This window comes from Lissotriton helveticus, chromosome 10, assembly GCF_964261635.1.
Source record: "Lissotriton helveticus chromosome 10, aLisHel1.1, whole genome shotgun sequence".
NCBI lineage: Eukaryota > Metazoa > Chordata > Amphibia > Caudata > Salamandridae > Lissotriton > Lissotriton helveticus.
The window spans coordinates 150545529-150560601 of record NC_136071.1 but is presented as its reverse complement, the minus strand read 5'-3'; the positions used below and the strand labels follow the sequence as shown (position 1 = coordinate 150560601).

The 15073-nt window shown below is 45.0% G+C and overlaps 1 protein-coding gene across 3 annotated transcripts in view; it reads left to right on the top strand.

The window, feature by feature from the left end:
• Positions 1-15073, top strand: part of SNX8 (sorting nexin 8) — a 213016-nt gene that overhangs the window by 43035 nt on the left and 154908 nt on the right. The window contains exon 1 of one of the 3 annotated variants that reach the window (XM_078664974.1): positions 1180-1312. The exons of the other annotated variants lie outside the window; for them this stretch is intronic. The gene's annotated coding sequence lies outside the window, so the exon portion shown is untranslated. Of the gene's footprint in view, positions 1-1179; positions 1313-15073 lie in introns of those variants that run through there. 3 annotated transcript variants of the gene reach the window in all.

Sequence of the window (15073 nt, the reverse complement as noted above, 5' to 3'; positions counted from 1 at the left end):
CTTCCAGCAATAGGCAGAGTGGAGAGACAGGGGCTCTAAGAAGGGGTGAGAAAACAACAAAGCCTTATTAATAAGCAAATGGTCTTTTAAAGACCTGTGAAGTACTCTGGTGCGGCTGTGTGTGCCCTGGAAGCTGTCTCCACCCGGGCTGACACACACGACTGGGGGGTGGGGTGGGGAGGCTGAAGCCCTTTGAGCCCAATGGGCGTTGTTGCGCTCCTGCATATGACACGTAGAAACATGTCCTAATTACAATCCTTCCTGTATAGACAAATAGCTACAATCCGATAAAGATATTACCTTGCCATCTTTAGATGACTCCTTGTGACTGCTGAATAGGGTGCCTCAACACTGTGTTTTGTAGTTATTATCAAACTTCTGTTGCCTTCTTTAGAACTAAAATGTGCGTGATTCTAAGTACAGTCCTAAGCTAAATTGTACCTGGCATCTAGCTTTATGTTGTGGATTTTAATGGTTTGGGCGCCTAAACAACAAAAGGGTTTAGAGAGTTAAAGCCTCGGTAATTTTTTTGTTGGAAGGAACTACTGTTTGGTACAAGACTTAATGCGTTTCAATAATTCCTTCGGGGTACACGAGAACGGAGGGAATGCATTAAACTTCGGGATTTTTAAAACAGTGGGAATTTTTATAGTTAATAAATGCACAATTCTTAACATCCCTGTTTAGTATTCTACTGAGAGCAAGTGTTTTTGTTTTTTTCCAGCCATGGTCCGCCTTTGACCCCTCGGGGACAGCGAAGGAAGGGTTAGAGTCCTTTCTGAATAACAAGTTACTGTTTTAACTTTTGAGGGCAGTGTCTCAGTTTACTCGGATTCGTGACTGCTGATGCATTAAACGCCTCCGTTTTTCCTTCGCACTATTTCGCAGAAGAAAAAAAAAATCTGCCTTCTTTCTACGGGATTCCAAGCTTTCTGTGTATTTTGGATTGTGCAAGCTTCCATAGTCTGGAAGATTCTTTGAGTCGGATTTAATTTATTCGTCCAGCATTCGAGCCGCATTCGCCGTTGACGCTGCTGCGCAAAAGTTCTCCTCCTAGTTAGCCCCATTAATAACGCCTAAAGTAAACTTTTTTTCGTTAAGCTCTCAAATCAAAATATGCCTCCTGCGCACTTGATAACTCGGACATGCCTTAAACCCTAGAACTGAATAATATATCGGTTTCCAGAAAAAAAGTGACCTGTCGCGTGCAGTTGACGTTGGATTTCAGGTCTTGATTGGTCCACGACCAACCACAGTCTGATCAAACGTGACCCTGGCGCTAATACATTACTTTGAGGAGCACCTTGTTCACGTAAGTAGAACATTTGAACAATTTAATATGTACAGAGCATGTTGGCGAATCATAATAGACTGGCATTTTTACCACATTAAAACGTTATATTAACCGAGATTTATAAAGTGTTGTAATCAGTGCTTTAAATTGGGAAAAAATAAGTGCAGGAACTCAAATGAGCTAGAAGTGTAGTGAGGGGTCGGGGCTAAGGGTAAGACATGATGATACTTAACTTCTATATTAGTTGCAGCACATACCAAAACACATGAGAAATGTGTTTATATAAAAAAAGAAGGTAAACTCATTACACAAAATGAAAGAGAAATGCGATAATATGTTAACATTTCCTTTTTTGCAATAGTTGCACATTCTTAATGTTATACTGTTATTTTCTGTTTGGCACAATACTATATATTTTTTAGCACGCGAATAGTAAAAAAATGAAAATACCCCAATGTCACCCCAAAGCTCCTATGGCATCAAGCAAATAACGCAACTCATCATGACCCTCCCCAGAAGATATCTCTTGTCACTTCCATCAATCTATCCATTCATCCTTTCATCCTACAATTTACCTGCGGATGTTCACCATTTAACCTTTGCATTTTATTGTCTATTCAGTTTTTCATCAATCATTCATTTTTCACCATTCCATCTAACCACCCTTCATATACAAACCTATCCATCCATCTCCAAACCTATCCATTCATCCTTTCACTCATCCATCTCTTTATCCACCCTTTCCCTCATCCATCAATCCTTTCGCTCATCCAATCATCAACCCTTTCACTCCTTTATTCTATCCAGCCTTTCACAGAATCCTTCCTTTCACTCATCCATCATCCACCCTTTCATCCATCCTCCCTACCTTTCATTCATCCAAACTTTCACTTATCCACCTATCATCCCCCCTTTTATCCAATCATCCACCCTCTTTCACCCATGAGTGCTTTCAATCATCCATCCATCCATTTATCTATACATCCACCCTTGCTCACTCATCCATCCACTTACTCATCCACTCACCCAGGCCCAGAGACCTCTCTTTTACGTTATTTATGAATCTTTGTTGCAGAACAAACATGTACAAAGTGCCACACATTGTCTTTAAAATACCTCCTGAGAGTGTCTTGATTCTCTCTCTCTCTCTCTCTTTCTTTCACTTTTTTCTTACAAAAACAGGCATACACACAAACACAGCACACACAAAAAAGACTCGGGTATGATAAAAGCCATCTTTTCTCTTCACCTACCATGTCTTTTTTAATTGCTACCAGGGCCAGACTGGCTGTAGCCACTGCCAGGGGACTGACATGATTCATGTGCTTCCAAGAACCCACAGGACAGGGTGAATGTGATTGACAGAACAGGGCCTGATCGGACCCTGCTCTATCAAGCACAGCGTGATGGTGAGTAGCCGGACATTATTCAAATGAGCCCTGCTGAATAGCTCAGCTGGGGCTCAGGTTGGTGCTGTAGAAGCGGCACCTTGGCTGCCAGAGACACGTTCTACTTCTGCTCACCAGCACTGCCAATGAGCCTCCCTTTTCATGATTACCGGTACTCTCCACGGAAGAAGAGAAGTGCCAGTACTCAGAGCCATGAATCTAAGAAGTGCTAGTACTCCGTACCAGTGAGTACTGGCCCATTTAAAGCACTGGTTGTAATGCCTCAAAGTTGTGGTGTCTTCAGGGCCGGACTGGCCGTAGCGGGCATTTGACATTTTACCGGGAGGCTGGAAGGGTGGGGCAGGCTTTACAGCTGTGGGGCCGGTTTTGCAGCCGTGCTGCAATATCGGCCTCCAGTAACAAAAGCAATAAACTACAAATGGCACTGTCAGATGGAGCAATTTCTTAGCAAGCCATAATTGATATGTGACCAGAAACACACCAAGAAAGAGATTACGCAGTTTGAACAGTTACTATATTAATCTTGTGTGTGTGTGTGTGTGTGTGTGTATATATATATATATATAATATAATATATATATATATACACATACATATGTATGTATACATATAGCTGTCACATGAGCATTTAAACAAATTGCAATAACAAATGAGTTACTTGACTTTTTAGTGAGTAAGTGAAAAATAGTGACAAAGTGATATTGTGCGTGAAACTATATATACAGCAAGGGAAGATTGTGAAAAAGTAAATTGAGCGACTCAATAAACATCCATCTTTATACAATTTGTTTTTTATGTATTCTCAAACCCACGGTATAACATAAATTTGTGTGGTGCTTCGATGTTTTGACCCAGGAATGTGTGTTATTGGACCAACGTTGCAGCTGGTCTTCTTCAGGACAGTGAGGTGAAAGAGGACAGCCAGGTACTGTGGTATGGAATCCACGTAATGAGCCTTTTATGCAATAAGATTCGTCATGAAATAAAGAATCAACCATCCAATTGGACTCTTCGCTGTAAGGGTACTTGTGTTGGGGGTGAGTCTCTAAATGCAAGAAGGCTCAGCAGGCCAGTATTAAGAGATTGACCAATTCCATCATTCGATCTGGAATCTTAATGGTAGTTTATTTAAATGTGCTGATTCAGAGCTGGTTCAACATTCGATAAAGATCTTTGTAGAAAGGCGGCTGATTGAAATAGTATTACATTGTGTATGCAAAACCATCCAATAACGATCTGGTTATACGTTCTTCAGTAAATGACATGCTAATGTGCAGTAACAAAAGCAGCAGTGCTTCACACTTGCACCCCCCACCCCACCCCACTTTGCTGGCGTGGCTGTTCCTACAAAATTGCTGGGGTTTCTCAGGGTTCCCAGTCCGGACCCTTGGGTGTCTTGTTCTGGTAACTTTATGAACTACTCTTGAGGATGCTGACACAAACCAGAGTCTGTTTTCTCTTTCTATATGATAACTTATCCTACAGAAAGAGAAAACTAATTATCCTGGATAATCAGTAGCGTGGATGTTGATAATCGGAGATTTGTTTTTTTGTAGTAGTAGTCTTCATGTTATCTGTGGAAGGAGGAAGTTTCCACTGACTGGTCTAAAGTCCTGACCCTCTGGTTATGATTGACATTGTAGAGCTTTTCTGCACATTGAGCTATTTTTACAGGTGGGATTCTGGTACCTGGCTTAGTCCCCTTCCCACTGGAACGATTACAAGATTATAAAAAACCTCTGCTCCAAATGGTAGCCCCTATTGTTTAAAACTCGTCCGTATGTTTTTTTCCTGAGTTATGTGCATGTACTTATGCAAGAAGTAGCAGAAGGTAATTTCAAAACATAAGTCGGAGTCACTTAATGTCATGAGCCCTGTGTCCCTTTTCCAAGCATTGGCCTAGAGCTCGCACCTCCTCTAGACAACATATTCAGTTCACCTTTGGCCACAGGCGTAGTTCTGTTGACTGGAAAAAGGTGGTGGTTACGCCACGGCTAATAATGTAAAACAACAGTGATCAACTTGGTGGTGGATAATGATTACCCCATTCCTCTTCTCCTTTTTGTGGGAATGCGCTTTAAAGCATTGTCGCCAAGTCACTTTAAGCTTACCTAAAGGAATCCGTTTAGCTTCACCCATGGCAACTGGTATTTCAGCTATTTCGCTGAACCTACCATGTCTGTTATTATTAAATTTGTGAGGAGCTTTTAGGGTATGTGCACTGTTTGACACTAAAGATCATGGTATCCTCGCCTCCGGACTGTGAGTAGTAGGAATCTTGTGTGTGGTGGCAAAATGTCTTGTGTCCTTGCTAGAAGATTGCCAGCAATTGCTGCTCTTAATAACCTTTGGATGCTATAACTTTTCTTTGAAGCTTAGGTTTCCGCAAGGGTCCTCGCTATCATTTATGTTGTTTGTTTCTGTTACCCCAGATGGCTTTGTTGCTTTTCTTGGCTTCTCTCAGTAGTCATATGCTGACAACAATCCAGTCATTGCCCTGGACCACACATTCATAATCCTTTCACATTTGATACCTTACTCACTATTCCCAGAGTTGGATAATAAATAAGCCATCAGAGGTACAAAGCAATCTTTAGGTCCAGATGAAATATGCAACTCCTCTGCATACAGTTCCAGTTGTGATCTACAGTATACCATATCAGATATCCAAGCTGTCTTTGTAAGTTTAGTCCTACTCCCCCCAATGCACTGCTACTCTCCTTTTTAGGTCTCGCCTACGCAGCGCACATGCGCTGCACAGGAGGAGACCTTTAGAAATTCAGTTTTTCAGGCAAAAACATGCACGCATTGCATTGCTTTGAATGGCAACACATGCACGTTTGGCGAGTCCCTTGGAGGAGCAAGCTTTGCAACCATCTGTTTGTAATTAACAGATGGTTCCTGCTCGCTCCCGCAAGGGAAACAGGTGCAGGCCCCCTCCTCTCTCCCCTCCCCCTGCTGCCTCTCCTCGTCAAACTTTTTTTTTTTTTTACTTTCAGCGCGAGGCGCGCACGCTTGTTTTCTTTTACCAACGCCGTTCAAATATGTGATTATTTAGCAGTGATTTGTTGCTTCTGAAGTGTGCAGCGCTGCATGTATTTGTTTTCCAGACTCTTGATCTCTCCTGTCAAAGTAAGGCTTTAGTTTAAAGAAATGTGGCATGTACGAACAGAGTGAACTTCGTGCATAATACCCGGAGATGCAGCAAGCGGGGACTCCTACCAACAGCCTAATACATTGTCTTTCACATGACCGAATATTTGTGAGAAATTCCTTTCCACATTAGATTTGTAGCAAACAAAATTATTCTTTGTACAAGACGTAATGTTTCCTGAAGTGCCACTCTGTTCTAACTTCCTGGAAGTTTCAAAGGACCATAAGATCTCTTTTATCATCTAACGCTGCAACGCAGAGCACTGACAGATGTAATACTTCGAAGGAGGAGCGAACTTATCTTCACATCCAACCTGTAATACGCGTCAAAATGTCCCTCGTGCACTTATTCAGCATGTCATTCTTCAACGCACTGACGCGTGTATGATAACAGGAAGGCAGGCGACCTGCAAAGCAGGACAAAGGTGAATTTCTGTCTCAAGGGGCCATCGGAGTGTTTCCTTGAGTCTAACTGTGTTTTCGAAACGTTTAGCAAAGACACAAAGTTTACATTCCTTTTACGACGAAAGTTCAAGTCAAACAAGCATTGGCATAGCCAATAGGTCTTGCCTTTGGGACCTTATAAGTGTTTAGCTATGCAACAGTTGATGTTGTTGCACCAAGGATATTGTGCTGCATAACTAAATACTCATAAGGTCCCAAAAGCGAGACCTATTGGCTATGCAAATGCTTGTTGCTAATAGCAGGCACACTGATAGGAATCTTCGATCCAGCAACTGGAAGTTTGGCTGTAGGCCCAGAAGGGAAATCCCTGCTCCACAGTCCACACGCTCCAGGACCATATCAGAGAGTGTAGATGTAACTTGTGTCCAATAATGCATTACTGGTGGACACAAGCAGGCCAAGTCTGTGAAGTCGGCATCGCCAGCTCGCAGCGCGTATATCTCATGGCCCCTTTTAGCCCATATTTATATAGCTGCAGAGGAGTATAATACTTGATGTAAACATTTAAATTAATTATTCTCAGGTTGCAGTTTGAAGTCAATGTACTGAGTTGCATACAACTAAACTTCTATTCATCTTCCGTTATGGAGTGCGAAAGTACAGCATTCCATTTCACAAGCGCCTTCCCTTATCCATATTTCCCATCCCTTTGTGCTGCAGCATACAGTTTAGTGATGAGGTGTTGGCGTGCTGTAATAGTAGGAGTACTTCTAATGCAACTAGTGCAGGGGGCTCGCTAGGGAAGGGGGATAAATGTGCGCATAGCTGTTCCGAGACGGTAATACAGAAAGATAAATAATAGGGCATTTACCTGCGATGCTGGTACATTTGTCAGCGCCTGAAAAGTAACATCAAAAGCGACCTGTCGTCCGGAGCCATGATATATCAGGATGATGTAGTAAAGTCAACGCTAGAGCATACAATGTAAGTTTCCCAGCTCGCCTTGCTTGGCCGTCAGTGTGGTGCGTAATGTATTTATTTCAGCACGTGCGATCCCAATCCGCCTACGTGCTAAAATATCCCTGAGTGGGACCGGAGAGGCATCATCATGTTCGATCACTACATGCAGTGTGAAGTTATGCGCTACGTAACAGCAGTGTCCAAAGTGCACCTGCGTGCATTAATAATTTAATTGGAAGTCCGGGGCACAGAATCCTCCATCTGTATACAGAAGCGTTAGAATGTCCCAGCGAATTCTCGGTTTCTTGCCTGCCCATGCTAGTGTAACCAAAAGGGAGCGCAACAGTCTAAAGAAGGAGTCTTTTTGCTTCTCATTTACCTTCACACTCAAAAGTATATACAGTCTGTCTCCACTTATAAATCTGATACGTCTTTGGGTATCATTATTCACACACCGATGACCACTAGTCAAGTCTTCTGTCTCTAGAGGTTTTACCTCTCGTGAGTACTCAGATTTCTGTCCAATTAGCCTGATATCATATGTTGACCACCCATAAGCCCACACGGGTTCAACATTACTACTGATGTATCTGGCATATGATTCGACTATTCAAGAGGCATGGGCAATGTTTTCTAAAGACCGTGTGTTCAGGCTCCTAGTGCGCTCAACCGTATGTTGATCACCCATAAGCCCACATGGGTTTGAAATTACTACTGAGGTACGACAAAGACACACAACAGCTGACCCAGTTTCATCACTTCAGTCCCTGTTGCTTTTGGAATACATGTCCTGTGCATTTACTTCCAGCACTCGCCGTCGTTGAGTGCCACTGTTACGAAAAGATTCTTTTGAAGGTGCCCCAAGAAAAAATTCAAGAGAACAAAATGAGTCCATCAGTCTTCTTTATTCAAAACATTTGTTAAAACCGGCACACAGCCAACGCGTTTCATTCCTTGTGCAGAAGGAACTTCAACAGGGCTGAAACAATCGCTTAAGGACACAGTGTTAATTAACATAGAAGAACAAAAATATAACATGACATCACAAGAAATAATGATGTACATTGATATATAGATAACACAAAGATGGTAGTTACACTCAAGTCACTCCGAAAACGACAAGGAAATGACACATATCTCAGGTTTATAATTAAAAACAAAGTACATTTTCACACTGGACATGATCAAGTCGCTAGACAGGCCACATAACATATATCCACAATTATATACACTAAAGACAATACAACAATAAAATCACATATATAAACATACCCGAAGGTGTGTGTATGCCCTAAGAGTAAGTTCTAATAGTGCAATCCTAAGAATACGTTTGGAATGTGCTCAGTTGGGAAAAATAAATGAATCAAGTTTATAAATAGATAAGGGAATACCCTAAAAGTTTAGCGAGGAAAGGGAAGTAACTCAATATACAGGAAAGAATTTACCACCAAAATGATAACTCAATCGGATCTCACCTTAATAAATAATGTAGAGTGTTCACAACAAAACCCAATAATGCACAGCATAGTATAGTAGTCCCGGTGTTCAAATCACATTGAGGGGGAAATAGATCAGATCCCAGCTCAAATTCTATTATAAATATATAAAATTATAATAATAAGTCAATAAGTAGTGATCATGACATGCGAAAAGATTAAGGTACATGGCGTAATTACGTTAGAGTAATCGGTGTTAAGATGCCAATCAGGCAGTAAAAATGATATTAAAATACGGAGATCCCAAGTATTGGACCTGACCACAGATAGAGACGCTTGGCGTATTCGCAGGCATAAACCTACAAGAAAGCATGCCCGATCATATTGGAAGGATTGTGCATACTAATCCCCTAAAGGGTAAATCAATGGAATCTCACCTTAATAAACAAGCATTAGAAATGCAATCGGGCTCGGATTTATTTGAGTTTGAGCTAATGGCATTGTAAATGCCAATGTCTTTTTGCCATGTGTTATGGAGTGTGTGCATGTGGTGTGTAGTGGAAGTATCTTGGTTGAATTGTAATTTTACCAATGGTGGCATGCTGTGCTTTATATGAATATGTTTAAAAGTAAAGTGTACCATACTGCGATTGCTTGGTGGAAAAGTGCACTGCCGGCTGGAGGTGTGTGTGCCTGGTGGAAGGGTGCACTGACGGCTGGTGGGTGTGTGCTTGGTAAAAGCGTGCACAGATGGATGATGGTTGTTGGTGTTTGTGCATGGTGAAAGCATTCATTGACGGCTGGGGGGGTGTTGTTGTGTGTGTTGTTTTCTGTGTGCTGGTGAGTGTGTGGTGGTGAGTCTGTGGGGGTGAGCCTGGGGAGTGAGTGTGGTGGTGAGTGTGTTGTGTTGAGTGGTGACAAGTGTGTGGTGTTGAGAGACTGAGGTGTGTGGTTTGTGTGTGCGTTATGTGTGTGTGGTGTATGTGTGTGTGGTGTTTTCTGCACACTCACACACTGCCCCTACACATTCACACACTGCTCACCCGCACACTCCCAATGTCACCCTGCATAGTCACACACTGTTTACCCTGCACACTCATTCTGCACACTCACACAATGTGCACCCTGACACACTGTCTCTGCAGTCACTCTGCACTCACTGTCACTCTGCACTCACTGTCACTCTGCACTCACTGTCACTCTGCACTCATTGTCACTCTGCACTCACTGTCACTCATTGTCACTCTGCACTCACTGTCACTCTGCACTCACTGTCACTCTGCACTCACTGTCACTCTGCACTCACTGTCACTCTGCACTCACTGTCACTCTGCACTCACTGTCACTCTGCACTCATTGTCACTCTGCACTCATTGTCACTCTGCACTCATTGTCACTCTGCACTCATTGTCACTCTGCACTCACTGTCACTCTGCACTCACTCTGCACTCACTGTCACTCTGCACTCACTCTGCACTCACTGTCACTCTGCACTCACTCTGCACTCACTGTCACTCTGCACTCACTGTCACTCTGCACTCACTGTCACTCTGCACTCACTCTGCACTCACTCTACAGTCACTCTGCACTCACTGTCACTCTGCACTCACTGTCACTCTGCACTCACTGTCACTCTGCACTCACTCTGCACTCACTCTGCACTCACTCTGCACTCACTCTACAGTCACTCTGCACTCACTGTCACTCTGCACTCACTGTCACTCTGCACTCACTGTCACTCTGCACTCTACAGTCACTCTGCACTCTACAGTCACTCTGCACTCTACAGTCACTCTGCCCTCTACAGTCACTCTGCCCTCTACAGTCACTCTGCACTCTACAGTCACTCTGCACTCTACAGTCACTCTGCACTCTACAGTCACTCTGCACTCTACTGTCACTCTGCACTCACTGTCACTCTGCACTCACTGTCACTCTGCACTCACTGTCACTCTGCACTCACTGTCACTCTGCACTCACTCTGCACTCACTCTGCACTCTGCCCTCACTGTCACTCTGCCCTCACTGTCACTCTGCCCTCACTGTCACTCTGCCCTCACTGTCACTCTGCCCTCACTGTCACTCTGCCCTCACTGTCACTCTGCCCTCACTGTCACTCTGCCCTCACTGTCACTCTGCACTCACTGTCCCTCTGCTGTCACTCTGCACTCACTGTCACTCTGCACTCACTGTCACTCTGCTGTCACTCTGCACTCACTGTCACTCTGCACTCACTGTCACTCTGCACTCACTGTCACTCTGCACTCACTCTGCACTCACTGTCACTCTGCACTCACTGTCACTCTGCACTCACTCTGCACTCACTGTCACTCTGCACTCACTCTACAGTCACTCTGCCCTCACTGCCACTCTGCCCCTCTGCCCTCACTGCCACTCTGCCCCTCTGCCCTCACTGCCACTCTGCCCCTCTGCCCTCACTGCCACTCTGCCCTCACTGTCACTCTGCCCTCACTGTCACTCTGCACTCACTGTCACTCTGCTGTCACTGTCACTCTGCACTCACTGTCACTCTGCTGTCACTCTGCACTCACTGTCACTCTGCACTCACTGTCACTCTGCACTCACTGTCACTCTGCACTCACTGCCACTCTGCACTCTCAATCTGCACTCTCAAACTGCACTCTCCACTCTCAATCTGCACTCTGCACTCTCAATCTGCACTCTCAAACTGCACTCTCCACTCTCAATCTGCACTCTGCACTCTCAATCTGCACTCTCAAACTGCAATCTGCACTCTGCAATCTGCACTCTGCACTCTCAATCTGCACTCTCAATCTGCACTCTCAATCTGCACTCTCAATCTGCACTCTCAAACTGCACTCTCAAACTGCACTCTCCACTCTCAAACTGCACTCTCAATCTGCACTCTCAATCTGCACTCTCAATCTGCACTCTCAATCTGCACTCTCAATCTGCACTCTCAATCTGCACTCTCAATCTGCACTCTCAAACTGCACTCTCAAACTGCACTCTCCACTCTCAAACTGCACTCTCCACTCTCAAACTGCACTCTGCACTCTCAATCTGCACTCTCAATCTGCACTCTCAATCTGCACTCTCAATCTGCACTCTCAAACTGCACTCTCAAACTGCACTCTCAAACTGCACTCTCAATCTGCACTCTCAATCTGCACTCTCAATCTGCACTCTCAATCTGCACTCTCAATCTGCACTCTCAACTCTCATACTGCACTCTCATACTGCACTCTCAAACTGCACTCTCCACTCTCAATCTGCACTCTGCACTCTCAAACTGCACTCTCCACTCTCAATCTGCACTCTGATTCTGCACTCTGATTCTGCACTCTGATTCTGCACTCTGATTCTGCACTCTGATTCTGCACTCTGCACTGCCCGTAGTCCCATCACACGCAGGCGGCTATGGAAGCCCGAAAACAAATGGAAGCGCACTAGCTGGTAAAACAGTCCTGAGGGTTAATGCTCCTGCTGCTGAGGTATGGGTGTAGCCTGCAGGTCTCAGGGAAGAATCCAATGGACAAACCTAGGTGAGCGACTGTACATTCTCTAAGCTCCGTGTTTAATTTGCAGATCACACCCTCGTATCCGGGTAAGATAGCTCAGTTGGTTAATGTTGCTGCAATCTTTGTATATTCACGAGGCAACAGGGTTGAACGCTGGTCGAGTACATCAGTGAGTTAATGGTTCTTCAGCCAGTGTCTCCTTCTGCCCATGGTTACGAGGAGCCAAAGCAGGGGCCAGGCCCACCCAAATGTGAACTTTGGCCCACCCAATCACGGCAGAAGAGGCCACGGAGAAGGCACCTGTTAAGTGCTCCATCAATCTCAACGTCAGCATGTCGAAATGTTGTTTTCACCGTCTTTAAAATTGAAAATGGGTTTTGGGGTTAGAGGTGAGAGAGGAAACAAGTTAACAGGGAGAGCCGAGCTCAGGCTCTGGCTTGGCTCTTAGAGCCATGCATAATCCGAGCCCTGAAAATGTTTGCTATGTAAAACATATAACAAACATCATGTAAAATATGATACACTTTTTAAAATATTGATGAGACTGTATTTCTTTAACACAAGGAAGCTTTGACATAAATATGTGACAATACAGTGCTGCACTAACACACTTGTTATAAGTGATAATTGGACCCACAGTGGCCCACCCAAACAAACCCGTGGCCCATCCACATCAACACTCCTGGAGCCGGTCCTGAGCCGAAGGCTGGCAGGTCCCCTGGGTCTGGCAACCGGGCCTTTCCCTGCAAAGGCTGCAGACACCGTTTATGCGACGGCCGGACTTCATTGTGCAAGCCACTTTTGTATAAGAACTACAGGGAGCCCCCAGAATCCTCTGGTCAGACCACAAACCCCAAACACATTTTATTGAGTCCAGCAGAAAACACCGCCACTCTGCAAGCTCTGGGCAGAAGGAGGGACGAAACCAACGCATTCATTCCTTTTGTATTTTCATGTTAAGGTCCGAGCAAGTGGCTCAGGGGGAGGAAGGGCGTCAGGCTGGCTGCTCAGGGCACCAGGCCTTGCTCCTTGGTGGGCAATCATCTGTGAAACTCGGAGGCCTCTGCCATCACTTTGCGCTACACCACTGCCATGAAGCCTGCCGTGCAGGGCTGAGGTGGTGTGAATAACGCGGGATGTGCCTGAGTGCAGAAGGGTTGTAGATGTCAGCTTTCACAGCTTCGGCAGAGACTTCCTCTGGCTGAATGATTCAGCAGACAAGTAGCACTCTTTACTCACTGCCCTCTTCGAAGCGCTCGCTATTTCACCCAGAATGACTCGAAGCACCCCGTAAAGTGAACACACGCCCGCTTGTAAGTATGTTAAGTTGCATGTGGCTGCTTTGAAACGGGCATCTTTTACCCAATTCGAAGCGCTCCATGGTGCATCTAGCCAGCTCCTAGGCACTCTTTATTGCATCTGTCCTGTTTCGCCGTTACAGATATGGGAGGGGGCCGTGGGCCCCCGTGTCTTGCTGTCTCAGCGCCGGATGAGTGAGGCTAATGAAGCCCTTTCCCGGCCTGGCATGCAGCAGCTGCGTGCTGAGCGCTGCTGAATGGTGAACGCGCCCGGCCATCTGGATTCACTTATGGAGGCACCCTGACAGCTCCTAATTATAATTAATGTACTTCTTTGCGCGCACACGCACGAAAAATGCTACACATGCCCGACGAAAACGACATTTAGCCTATCACTTCAAGGCTATTAAAAAGACACCACAGCGAAGACGAATCACTGGCCAGATGACATAACACACTAAGGAATGTGTGGAATGTGTCTCGCCAAAGCCCTAGGAGAAACTTTTTTTTTCTCTTTAACATTAGGAGCTCGAAACTCCTCCCACTTTCGTGGGCGGAGGCCGAGCCCTAAAAAGCAGTGTTCACGCAAGATCCATGTAATGTGTAGAGAAGTTGTCCCGGTGTTACACTCTCAGTTGGGGGGAAAATTAATCCGATCCCAGCTTGTAAAAATAAAGTCAATCGGTAGTAGTTTGTAAATAAACAATCCAGGTACATATCGTAAACACGAGAAGTGATTGGTGCCCAACTGCCAGTCAGGAAGTAAAGGACAGAGAGTCTTATATAAAAATAAGTCTGCAATTATCCGCCAGAGGGTACGAGAAGATACTAGCCATATTCGTAGGTATGAATCCACATGAGGCATGAAGTACTGGCCCTTGAGGATGTTACTAGTGAATGGGTTGATGGCACCCTAGGTGAGAAATGCCCCAAAGTTAGTCGATTTTCGAACCTTAAATACAATATCTAATTGCGCTGCTGCCCGGAATCACCAAATGAATGGGGCAGGGGTTATATTTGTCATTTGAAGCCGTAGTAGGACAGTATCATGGTCAGACAACATCTTGGGCACATGCCATACCCCCTCCACCCACGGGCACTCTCCAGCAGATATGAGCCAATAATCTAATCTGGACCATGTACTGAGGACATATATGTTCCCTCCCGCCAGGCAGGGTGATGCAAAACGCCAGTCATCCACCAGCCCGTACTCCTCCATCCCCCTACTGGACCAACCACGCCGCCTGCTTCCCATGCCAGTCCGTAGGCACGGAGAAGTCTGCAGTAGGATCCAGATATGTATTTACATCACCACCCCAAAGTTGCAGTAGCAGACACAGACAGGTTAAAAAAGCCAGCCAGTTCTCCCGAGGCGGCCCGCAAAAGGGATAACCAGTTTCAGGTACTAATAACCAGTAATGATCACAGAAGAAGGGTAAGTCAATTACCTATCTCATTTAGGCTGCAAAATTAGCAACCTCACATAACCAAAGGTCCTGAAGAAAGCCTCCCTTACACGGCTGGGCATTTATGGGGCTGAAACATGTCGACCACTCACATGGATAAATTAGTGCGTTCGATTAGTAACTCATCTTCATATGCACCACCCTGATTT